The 11,917-nt window shown below is 46.6% G+C and overlaps 1 protein-coding gene across 5 annotated transcripts in view; it reads left to right on the top strand.

Moving 5' to 3' along the window:
* Positions 1-6,339: 6,339 nt before the first annotated feature.
* Positions 6,340-11,917, top strand: part of ZNF592 (zinc finger protein 592) — a 56,463-nt gene continuing 50,885 nt past the window's right edge. For 3 of the 5 annotated variants that reach the window (XM_033190910.1, XM_033190909.1, XM_033190912.1), the window contains exon 1: positions 6,340-6,477. The gene's annotated coding sequence lies outside the window, so the exon portion shown is untranslated. The remainder of the gene's footprint in view (positions 6,478-11,917) is intronic. The other 2 variants (XM_033190913.1, XM_033190911.1) reach the window with 2 other exon arrangements.

Below are 11,917 nucleotides of genomic sequence, written 5' to 3'. Positions count from 1 at the left end.
GTAGCTATATGCGGGAGTTTAATAAACTGATGAATTATCCATCAGTTTATTAAAATTACATAAACAGATGAAACATAAGCATGAAAAGAGCTGTCTCTATGACATGTCAGTTGCATGCTTTGAAAAGATTAGCTAAAGACCAGTTGAAATTACTACTAAACCAGATGTGAGCAAAAGAACTACGAAAGTTTTTTTTTTTAAGTCTCTACTTATACTGCTTTGTAAGAAGTTTTAAGTACACAGTCAACTTGGAAGCCAGGTGTGGTGGCTCACACCTATAATCCCAGCACTTTGGGAATAGGTGGGTGGATTGCTTGAGGTCAAGAGTTTGACACCAGCCTGGACAACATAGGGAAACCCTGTCTTTACAAATATATGTGTATTTTTGTACAAATATATGTATATTGTGTATACACACACATATATATTTATCTTTATATATATGTCTTTACAAATATATATATTTGTAAATATATATATATATATACACACATATTTGTAATTAGCCAAGTGTGGTGGTGCACACCTGTAGTCCTAGCTACTCAGGAGGCTGAGGTGGGAGGATCCCTTGTGCCCAGGAGGTTGAGGCTGCAGTGAGTACAGCACCACTATACTCTTAACACTCTAGCCTAGGTGACTGTTAAAAAAAAAAAAAAAAAAAAAGGAAGCATAGAAAATACATAATGGATATGATTTATGTAAGAAAGACAGCAGACAGCTCAAGAACAATAATCAATAAAGGTTTGGTCCTAGGTCTAAAGATTGGCAAGGCAAGTGCGTGTTCTTTATAGTTTTGAAGTTAAAATGAAATATTAGGGTATATATTCGCCATTTGTTGTTATTCACTGCTTAGATATTCTTTTCCAATTAAAGGATGAACTATTGGGCCAGGTCTAATTTTTTTCGGCATTAGGGGTCGGGAAGGGGATGTAAATCCTTATCCTTATCCTTTAAATCCTTTTGTTTCCATAGAAGGGCAGGTAGGAGTCAATTTGTTCTGATTCTTCCACCAGAGACTCAGCTAATTGCTGAATTCAGACCTGCCTGACCTAAGAGAGGGTGCAGTCTTCTCTAATTAGACATGGTTAATATCGTTAGGCCTCTGCAAAGGGGAGAATGGAGGTTTGGGGAAAATAATTTTATTTTTTATTGTTTCCTTTTTATGGAGAACAGGGTCTTGCTATGTTGCCCAGGCTGGTCTTTAACTCCTGGGTTCAAGCAATCCTCTCACCTCTACCTCCCTAAGTGCTGGAATTACAGGTGTGAGCAACCATGCCTGGCTGGAAATAATTTTAATTCAGGGAAAAATATTAAAAAGCTTATTGGCCACCATCTAAGCCACATTCTTCAGTTCAGCTTTATTGGCAATAAAATTGATATTTTCACCTTTCCATTGCTTCCAAATTTATAAGGAAGAGATTAAACTTATTGCTTTTTTTTTTTTTTTGAGACGGAGTCTCGCTCTGTCACCCAAGCTGGAGTGCAGTGGCCGGTTCTCAGCTCACTGCAAGCTCTGCCTCCCGGGTTTATGCCATTCTCCTGCCTCAGCCTCCGAGTAGCTGGGACTACAGGCGCCTGCCACCTCGCCCGGCTAGTTTTTTTTTTTATTTTTTAGTAGAGACGGGGTTTCACCATGTTAGCCAAGATGGTCTCGATCTCCTGACCTTGTGATCCGCCCGTCTCGGCTTCCCAAAGTGCTGGGATTACAGGCTTGAGCCACCGCGCCCGGCCACTTATTGCCCTTGTAATACTCCAACAGTGTTAGATAAGATAGGGTCAATGTATTGTCACAACTAAGATAACAGTTACAATCAATAAATTATTTTTCTTTTTATTTTAGTCCATGATTCTATTCATTCAAATAAAAAATTGTCTCTGGTCTACCTTGTTTGAAGTTTAATCTGTATCTTGAGCTGGACAAAGAAGAAAATATTTATAGCCCCCGAGAAATATTGATATTAGGAAACATATGCTGACAAAGGAAGAGAAACCCAAACATGGCTCCTGTTAATCCTTCCGTCTCACCCCTCCACAGCATCTTAGAAGAGTCTCGTCTGTCCTGTTGATTTCTGGGACATGTAAACATGGCAAGCTTAAGGGTGCAGGCTATCTGGCTATAGTTGAGCCTCTTTTCAATGTCCTTTGTGACCCAGCAGGGGGTTATGGAATCAATGTAGTAGGTCCTGATCAGCTTTTAAAAAGAATAAGATTAATTAGTTGAAAATATCAGAACGCATTAATGCATTTCATAAAATAAGGGTAGTATTTCATGAAACTTTTGTCTTACAGGGGTGTGTGTGTGTATAGGCATGCGTATGTTCTGGGTTGAGATGTCAAATACATTTCTTTTTTTTTTTGTCAAATCCATTTCTTATGGAGGATCGTAGTCAAAAAAGTTTTCTAAGTACTAGTGTAAGGTACATATTTCTTTTTCCTTTCCATTTTGCTCTTTGCTAATTTGTTCTCGCTCTGAAACTCTCCTGAAAGGTAAAGAGAAATTGTAGTAATTAATAGCCAGAGAAGCAAGACCCAATTTTCAGTCTGTAAACAGCTGGGATGCAAAGACTGTTGCCCCTAACTCATTGCTCTGAGTCAATCAAATGTCCAAATATTAGGACTGATGGGTTGAGACCTAAAACCTCATTGAGTAAGAGGTTACAGGACAATTTATTTGCAAATTTATTACCTGCACTGTTCAAGCCTCAGTGGTTCTTCCTGACATGCAAAGGACACAGGGTTCAGCTTGGCATTCCAGATCTTTTTTGATATAGTCCTACCTTACTTTTCCACACTGATTCCCCTACTTTTCTTCTACACCAGTCCTGTGCTCCAGCCAAATGAATTTCTTGGTGCTCCCCTCTAAACACTCCATCTATTTCTCACTCTGGGTTCTTGGTTGTACTGTTCCTTCTGCCTGGGACAGTCTCCTAACCCAGTCCATCTCTACTTGCTAAAGTCCCATCTACACTTCAAAGATTCATTTCCAAATTCCTTTCCAGAGTCCTAATATCTTTTTCTTTTTCTTTTGAGACAGAGTCTCACTCTGTTGCCCAGGCTGGAGTGCAGTGGCGCAATCTCAGCTCACTGCAACCTCTGCCTCCTGGGTTCAAGTGATTCTCATGCTTCAGCCACCCAAGTAGCTGGGACTACAGGCGTGCCACCATGCCTGTACTTTTAGTAGAGACGGGGTTTCACCATGTTGGCCAGGCTGGTCCCATACTCCTGACCTCAGGTGATCCACCAGCCTCGGCCTCCCAAGGAGCTGGGATTACAGACGTGAGCCACCATGCCCAGACCTAATATATTTTTTTTCTTTTGAACCCCATAAATATCTTTTAAAAAATTCCTTTCTTAAAAATACTTAAGCTACTTAAAGATACCATTTCCCTGCTTCCAAGAGAAATACACATGCACTATAAAAATAAGAAAATATAGATGTCACAGAAGAAAAGTCCTGTTTTAAAATCTATGCACTATACATATTTATGTATATTTATATATTACCATCTGCTATATCACCTTATAATGTACTTTTAATTATAAAGATTTCCCACATCATTAAATATTTTTCTTTACCATTTTTTTTTTTTTTTTTTTTGAGACGGAGTCTCGCTCTGTCACCCAGGCTGGAGTGCAGTGACCGGATCTCAGCTCACTGCAAGCTCCGCCTCCTGGGTTTACCCCATTCTCCTGCCTCAGCCTCCCGAGTAGCTGGGACTACAGGCACCCGCCACCACGCCCGGCTAGTTTTTTTTTTTTTTTTTTTTTTAGTAGAGACGGGATTTCACCAGGTTAGCCAGGATGGTCTCGATCTCCTGACCTCGTGATCCGCCCGTCTCGGCCTCCCAAAGTGCTGGGATTACAGGCTTGAGCCACCGCGCCTGGCCTTTACCATGATTTTTAATGGCTACAAACTCTAGTTTATTTAACAATTATGTAACTATAACATAATCATATAATTTGGAGCATTTTTTCTTGCTTATAGGTAGGGTGCAATATTTTGAGGTAATATAAATGGACTAATATCTGGGATATGGTGACAAATCTTCCAAAGAGCACAGTATTTTTTGGAAACAAGAAATTAGGGCCTGAGATAACTAGGAGAAATGTAAGTTCCCAGTGAAACTCTGGAGATATTGGCAGGTATGCTGGGTTTCTTAAGTGGTACACGGGTTTGGAGTCAATTGTACTTAAATTTTAAAGGACAGTGAGACCAGCTGCCCTAAGGATGATTGTAGAGGGTAATCCAGGCAGCTCATCCATGGAAGCATGCATGCCTCCCTACCTCAAAATATTTCAATCTTTAAGCACTCTTTAAATCGTGTAGTAAGAGGTGGATTTCTCTGACTTTTTGCTCTCCCCTTTCCCCCTTCCCCCTTCTCATCTACTTTTCCTTTTCTGGTATCTTGCACCATCAATTATCCTACATCTTATCTGCCATTCTCCCCTCTCAGCTCCTTTATTTAAGGTCTCCCCACTCAAGTTAGAAAAAAAAAAAATCACCGGCCAGGCGTGGCAGCTCATGCCTGTAATTCCAGCATTTTGGGAGGCTAAGGTGGGTGGATCACCTTAGCTCAGGAGTTCAAGACCAGCCTGGCCAACATGGCGAATCCCCATGTCTACTAAAAATACAAAAATTAGGGCTGGACGTGGTGGCTCACACATGTAATCCCAGCACTTTGGGAGGCTGAGGTGGGCGGATGACCTGAGTTCAGGAGTTTGAGACCAGCCCGACCAACATGTTGAAACCCCATTTCTACTAAAAATACAAAATTAGTCAGGCATGGTGGCACATGCCTGCAATCCCAGCTACTCGGGAGGCTGAGGCAGGAGAGTCGGTTGAACCCAGGAGGCAGAGGTTGCAGTGAGCCGAGATTGTGCCATTGCACTCCAGCCTGGGCAACAAGAGCGAAACTCTGTTTAAAGTGCCGTGTGCCTGTAATTCCCGCTACTTTGGAAGCTGAGGCAAGAGAATCACCCGAACCCTGGAGGTAGAGGTTGCAGTGAGCCGAGACTGCACCATTGCAATACAGCCTGGGCTGCAAGAGCAAAACTCTGTCTCAAGAGAAAAATCAACTTTTCCCTTTACTCTTTTGTAGAGAGGGAAGGTCTCGCTATGTTGCCCAGGCTAAACTCAAACTTCTCGGCTTAAGGGATGCTTTTGCCTCAGCTTCCACAGTAGGACCCAATTTTCTCCTTTATTCTTGGTACTTCTTGAGCTTCAGGCCTACTTTTCTCTCTCTCCCACTGCCAAATACTTGAAATCATCACCCTTTATTGACTTTATTGCTTCATCGCTAACATACTGCTTAGCCAAACTTTCAACTGAATTTCTCGCCTGGTGCACAGCAGGCCCCGGTTGCGTGTTAGTTCCAGCCCTCTTGCAAATTTGCATCTCCTTCCTGGAGAAGGAATTTCTCCACGGTTAGCAGTGTGTGCTCACTGCCAGGCACCAGGGCCTCACCTCCGTGTTCCCACAACCTGACCTTGCTGCTGCCCTAATGCTGCGGACCCAGTTTCCAGGTACGCCGGGTTCTTGGAAGGTCCTGCCGGTCACCCTCCCGGCCTTCTGCCAGACTTTCTGAGTTCTCACCCTGCACAGTCAACGCTTCCCCAGTAACCCTGAGAGATCTCCCAGTCTACCTCTTTGAGGCACCCGTTGCCAGTCCTCCATCTCTGTCTGCCGCGCGTCCCTCGGTTACCCCAGTGGCAGCATGTCAGAGTGCCCCGCACCTCCAAGCCTGCGCGAATGTCCTTGTATGACCAAACACTTAGAGCGCACCTGAGAGCCAGGCCCACGCCACCCCTGCTTCCTTTCACTTAACAGCCTCGATTAGGCCCCACTATGCGCCAGGTCTCAGTGAAGAGGACGCAGTCCCCTGGTCCTGGGCGCTCTTTGCCGGCAAGACAGCTGCGTAGGCAGATCCTGTTCCTTTAGTGGGCAGCCTCGGTCCCTGCCCCGAGGCGCGTCAGAGGACAAGAGGCTCAGGTCGCAGGGAGCGGCTGCCTGCCGGACCGCACAGGGTGCCTAGCGGGGGTGAAGGGGACTGGAGCCGGGCGGGGGACGCCCGGGGTCGGGGATCCAACCCTGAGCGGCGCCGTCCCGGCCCCGCCCCGCCCCGTACGGTCCTGTCCCGCCCCGCCCTACCCGCCGCCGCCGTCGTCGCTGTCGCCTGGCCTGCGCCGCGCAGCCCGCCTCGGGCGGGAGGCGGGAGGCCGGGCCCAGGCCGGGGCAGCCCCTCAACCGCACCGTCCTGGGCCGGTGCCCAGGTCCGAGTCGCCTTCCGCCTGCCCCCCCGCCTCCTCCCCGCGGCAGCCCCAGCCAGGTCCCGCCGCCAAGCCGGCTCCCGCCCCCGCTCCGCCCCCGGAGCCGCAGCCCCGCCCGCCACCGCCGTCGCCATGTTGTGGCTCCCGCAGCCGGCGCTGGGGACGCGCGCGGCCGAGACCCGGGCCTGCAGTCGCCGCCGTAGCCGCCAGGTAAGCGCCCCCCGCGGGCTGGGCCGAGCGGGGCCAAGCGGGGCCTGCGGGCCGGGGCAGCCCCAGCCTGGGCCTGGGAGGATCGGAGCCGGGACCGAGCCCGAGCTGGAGCCGCGGCCCTGCCCTGCAGCCTGGCGGACCCTGCCCGCCGCCAGAGGCGGCAGCCACTTCCCCCGACCGCCGCCTGGCGGGCCCAGGCCGCCACCCCACCCCGCCCCCGGCCGTCGGGCGCCGGCCCCTTCCGCCGCTGCGACCGCCGCTCTTCGGCAGGCCGGGCACGCTACTGTCCTCCGCGCAGGGCGGGACGTGCGGCCGCTTTCGGCGACAGCCCGCGGCCCCCCGCCCGGGCACGGATAACGGTGCCACTTTCTCCCCCTGGGACGGCCTGTCAGCCCGACCGTCCCCGTCGCCCGGAGAGCTGTCGCCGTCACGGGGCAGACACTTCGGGGAACGACCCTCTTCGGCGCCCCTCAGTCCTCCCCTCCCTTGAGCCCAAGTTCTGACCCTGGGGAAGGTTTCTCGCGGAGCAGACAGGTATTCCTAGAGCTCCAGAGTTGGGGTCCTCAGGGGTGACCACCAGGCATGTTGATCAGGGTGAAAATTGTCTCTCTGCAAGGGCTCTTCCTGCCAACGAGGGTGTTGGCGGGAGGCTCAGTGTGACCTGAGGGAGAACAGGAGAGCGTCTGCTGGACAGATGGCCTCCTGGCCTTGGATCAGCGTTTGTGAGGGGGAGGGGTCCGTATGACCTTAGGTATGCCTGCTCCTGAGAACTGCAGCATTATTGAAGCTGTTTAGGGATTTTAAACCATTTTTTGAGTAAGCCAAAGGTGGCATTACAGGTCCTGGATTGGAATAAGTCCACAGGCTTAGGAAGCATGTTTGGCATCCAGGACTAGTCTAGAATAGGACTGGCAGTAGAAGAATGGGACTTGGAGGGTAAGATGGTGTTTGGCTTATGGTTTGCCCACTTGAGTTCAACCCTGTGTTCATGGAGGGCCTCTGTAGGGTGCTTCTGTCCCGGGTGCAGTGTAGTGCACGGTATGGCAGAGTGCAGAGGATGTGGACAGACAGATTCCTGGCCTGGTGGATGCTTGGTGGTATTTCAGTAGTCTGTGTCCTCAACCTCACTGTTACATTACACAGTGAAAGAGGCAGAAGTGTGGTGTTAGTGCGTCCATTTTGACCATTTTCCAATTTTGCAACTAGTTGTGGCTTTGATTTATTAAATTTTTACTGAGCACTTACTATGTGCCAGGCACTGAGCTAGGTGTTGGCAGTACAGTGGTAAGCTAGAAAGATACCATGTTTTAGTTCTTAGCCATTGGGAAAGTCAACAATGAATAGTCGTAGCCGGGTGTGGTGGCTCGCGCCTGTAATCCCAACACTTTGGGAGGCTGAGGTGGGTGGAGTGCCTGAGGTCAGGAGTTCGAGACCAGCCTGACCAACATGGTGAAACCCCGTCTCTACTAAAACAATACAGAATTAGCCGAGTGTGGTGGCACATGCCTGTAATCCCAGCTACTTGGGAGGCTGAGGCACGAGAATTGCTTGAACCTGAGAGATGGAGGTTGCAGTGACCTGAGATCGTGCCATTGCACTCTAGCTTGGGCTACAGAGTGAGACTCCATCTCAAAATAAATAAATACATAGTCGTGGAAATTTATTCAACAACAAATATTTGTCAACAAATATGTCTTAGGCATTTGTTCTAGATACAGTGAACAAAGAATGCAAAAATGATTGCCCTTGTGCTTTCATGGAAGTGAGGGAGAAGACAATAAATAAAATATATAACAAAAATATAGTCTGTTAAAAAGTGTGAAATGCTAAGGGGAAAAAGGAAGCAGGGAAGGAGAATCTGACGTATCAGGGGTGGTAGTTGAATTTATATTATTAGGGTGGCCTGGGAAGGCTTCCTAAGAAGGTGTCTTTCGAGTAAAACTTTGAAGGAAGTGGTAAACTAATAATTCAAACTATAGTGAGTATAAGGAGAGAAATATGAAGAGAGGGTTAAGAGACTGATTTGAGTTGGGGGCTCAGGAAAGGCTTCCCTGAGGAAGTGACGTTTAGGCCAAGATCTGAAGGAGGGTTAAGAGTTAACCATGTGTGGAGCTGACTGTAGCAAGGAGGAAGTGAAAGAGGCCTGTGGGACTGGAGGGGGAAAGGGAGAGGGGAGATTAGTCTGGAGACTAGGGCCAAGTTAGAGCAGTGGGGCCTTGGGGGCAGAATGCCTGCCTCTTTAGTTTCATTTGTATCTCCAGTGTAATTAGGAACCTTTGAAGGGTTTAAGGGAATGACATGACATTTACATTTTAAAAGGTCTCTAGCCCCTGTGCAGGGAATGGACTTTTGAGATAAGCAGGTAAGGCAAGGCTTTCTGGGTTGAGTGGCTTAACTACCTGATCTGTTTGAAAAAGCCTCAAGCAGTCTGGGGGAGATCCTTTGCCTCTATGAGTCTGCTTCATCTAGCTTTTAGGAAGGAAAGGCAAAAATGAATTAGCATGCATGGAGTACCTGCCAGGTGGGAGAACCAATTTTAAAGACTTCTGCATACATTATTATATTTAACTTAGTCCTCTCTACATCCTAAGAGAAAGAGGTTATCATAGCCATTTTACAAAGAAATAAATGCAGAGGGGATGGATGACTTATTCAAAGCCATATTTGTAACATAGCCTGGATTCAAAGCACGTCTGCCTGAATTCAGAGCCCACTGGCTCTGGAGCCAGACCACTGAAGTTTGCATCTTGCTCCTGTCACTTGCAAACCAAATGATCTTGAGTTATTTAACCTCTCTTGTGCCTCAATTTCCTCATCTTCAGTGCAGATGAAAGTCCCTATCTCATACAGTTGTTGTACAGATTAAGTCATGTAAACAGTTTAGCACTGGGTTTAAGTGTTGGTTGCTTTTATTATTTTAAACATTTTTATTAGTTTTTTTTTTTTTTTTAAACTAGAGACAAGCTGGATGTGTTGGCTCACGTCTGTAATCCCAGCACTTTGAGACACTGAGGTGGATGGATCACCTGAGGTTAGGAGTTCGAGACCAGCCTGGCCAACATGGTGAAACCCCGTCTGTACTAAAAATATAAAACTTAGCTGAGTGTGGTAGCACATGCCTATAGTCCCAGCTACTCAGGAGGTGGAGGCAGGAAAATTGCTTTAACTTGGGAGGCGAAGGTTGCAGTGAGCTGAGATTAAGCCACTGCACTCCAGCCTGGGTGACAGAGTGAGACTCCATCTCAAAAAACAAACAACAACAACAACAACAAAACTAGAGACAATGTCTCACTATGCTGCCCAGCCTGGCTTTGAACTCCTGGCCTCAAGTGATCCTCCCGCCTTCACCTCCCAAAGTGCTGGTCTTGCAGACATGAGCCACCAGACAGGCCTTTGGTTTTATTATTTAAATATTTGAAATATTCACGTTGTGTCTCAGCCATATTGTGGTCATTTTAAATGAAATTAAATATATAGATAATTTATTTCTTGAATTTTGTGGGACTTTTTTTCCCTCTTATCGTCTCTTAATGTTTCATGTGATCAGTCATTCAACATCAAGCTCCCGTTTCATGTTTGTGGGATACATAGTGAATTTCTTCCAGGAGCTCAGAGTATCCAGTGGAGCTCAGATATTTTAAAGGATGAGTTACAGTGTACTTAAGTTCTCTAGCACAGTTGTGGTTAAAGAGCTATTTGAAACAGTAAGAATGAAATCCCTGGGTAAATAGGAAAGACTTCAGGGAGGAGGTGACTTTCGAACTGGGCTTTGGGGGAAAAATAGGAGTTTCACAGGCAAATAAGATTGAGCAAAGAACATTCTAGGTAGATAGAGTCATAGGTATGAAAGCATGGAGCCATGGTAGCCGTCATTGTTTGGGGATGAGGCTGGAAAGCTAATTTGGGGCTGTGAAAGGCAGGTCAAGGAGTTTGGATTTTATTCTGTAAGCCATGGGGAGCTACCAGAGAGTCTTAGATACATCACATACATCCCATGATAGGCGTTGCAGTTAGAGTGGAGATAGATGTTATCATGGGGTGGCTTTATTTGGGGGGCATCACTATGTTTCAGGATCTGGTTCTCTGCTTCGTAGACCAGAAATTTAGTTTTGTAGGGTACTCAGAGCTGATCGGATCTAGAGAGACTGACTCACTAACCAAACTTGGAAGAGACTCATGAATAAACTTAGGATATTAACTGACCATGAGAAATGAAACTGCAGAATGACAGATGTTTCTGTCCTCTGGCCATTGCTCCCTGCTCTCTGGCCAGGGCTGGGACATACTAACAAACACTTGCTCCTCAATTCCTGTTTGTTTTTCTCAGGCTCCATGAAAGCAAACCCTTTCTGTTAACATAATCTTTCCTCAAGCTCTATTCAGTGTAGTCAACAATGATTATTAATTGATAGAATTAATGATTCTGTATTGTTTATGTGGGATCTTGTATTTGTGAAACTTAAGGAATGGGAGAAATAACAGAAATAAAATATCAGAAAGGAGTGTTGCATAGAATTAGGTTAATGGAAAGGAATGCAGATTTTAAGTAGTGTGGATAAATTGTGGCTAGCAGTGGTTGTGGGCAGATGCATTGGAAGTTGTTCTGAGAACAGAGGTCTATGAACTCTTGGAGGGGGTAGAGGGCTTTTGGCTGCATGTGAAGGAGACACTGGTTTAGGATCTTTATCTTCCCTATACATTGGAGACAGAAAAGAAAATAATTCCCACCCTCCACTCAGCCAGATCATGGTGAGCTTTAATTTAATTTATTTTGTTATTTTATTTTTGAGATGGAGTCTCACTCTGTTGCCCAGGCTGGAGTTCAGTGATGCCATCTTGGCTCCCTGCAACCTCCACCTCTCGGGTTCAAGCGATTCTCCTGCCTCAGCCTCCTGAGTAGCTGGGACTACAGGCATGCGCCACCACACCCGGCCAATTTTTGTACTTGTAGTAGAGTGGAGTTTCATCATGTTAGCTAGCGTGGTCTTGAACTCCTGACCTCAAGTGATTTGCCTGCCTTGGCCTCCTAAAGTGCTGGGATACAGGCTTGAGCCCCCATGCCTGGCCTTATTCCTATCTTTACATGTAAATTTGTTTAAACTTTTCTTTTCTTAAAAAATAGGAACATCTTGAATAGGAGAGAGTTCTGAATGTTGATGTCCCTGAGATAGAGCAATTGCATGTACCCAAAATCTGTGTGTTTTCATTTGTGGGCATCTGGTCCAGGGGCCTCCCTTTGCTTGCTCCAAGGGTGTAGGATGTGATATCCATTAGCTAATTACTTTTGGGAAATGTTTTCAGAGGATCAGAGTGCTACTTCAGCCAACCATTTGCTTTTGTTTAACAGCAGGGGAAGTGTGTGTGTGTGTTTGTTGAAATGACACATTTGATCCTTTTTGTGGCTCAAATAAAAGTTAATGAATACCTTTAGAGTTTGGTG

This window comes from Trachypithecus francoisi, unplaced genomic scaffold (genome assembly GCF_009764315.1).
Source record: "Trachypithecus francoisi isolate TF-2019V2 unplaced genomic scaffold, Tfra_2.0 Lachesis_group3, whole genome shotgun sequence".
In the NCBI taxonomy this organism is placed as follows: Eukaryota; Metazoa; Chordata; class Mammalia; order Primates; family Cercopithecidae; genus Trachypithecus; species Trachypithecus francoisi.
Note: the sequence above shows the minus strand (reverse complement) of the source record. Positions and strands in the feature narration are given on the sequence as shown.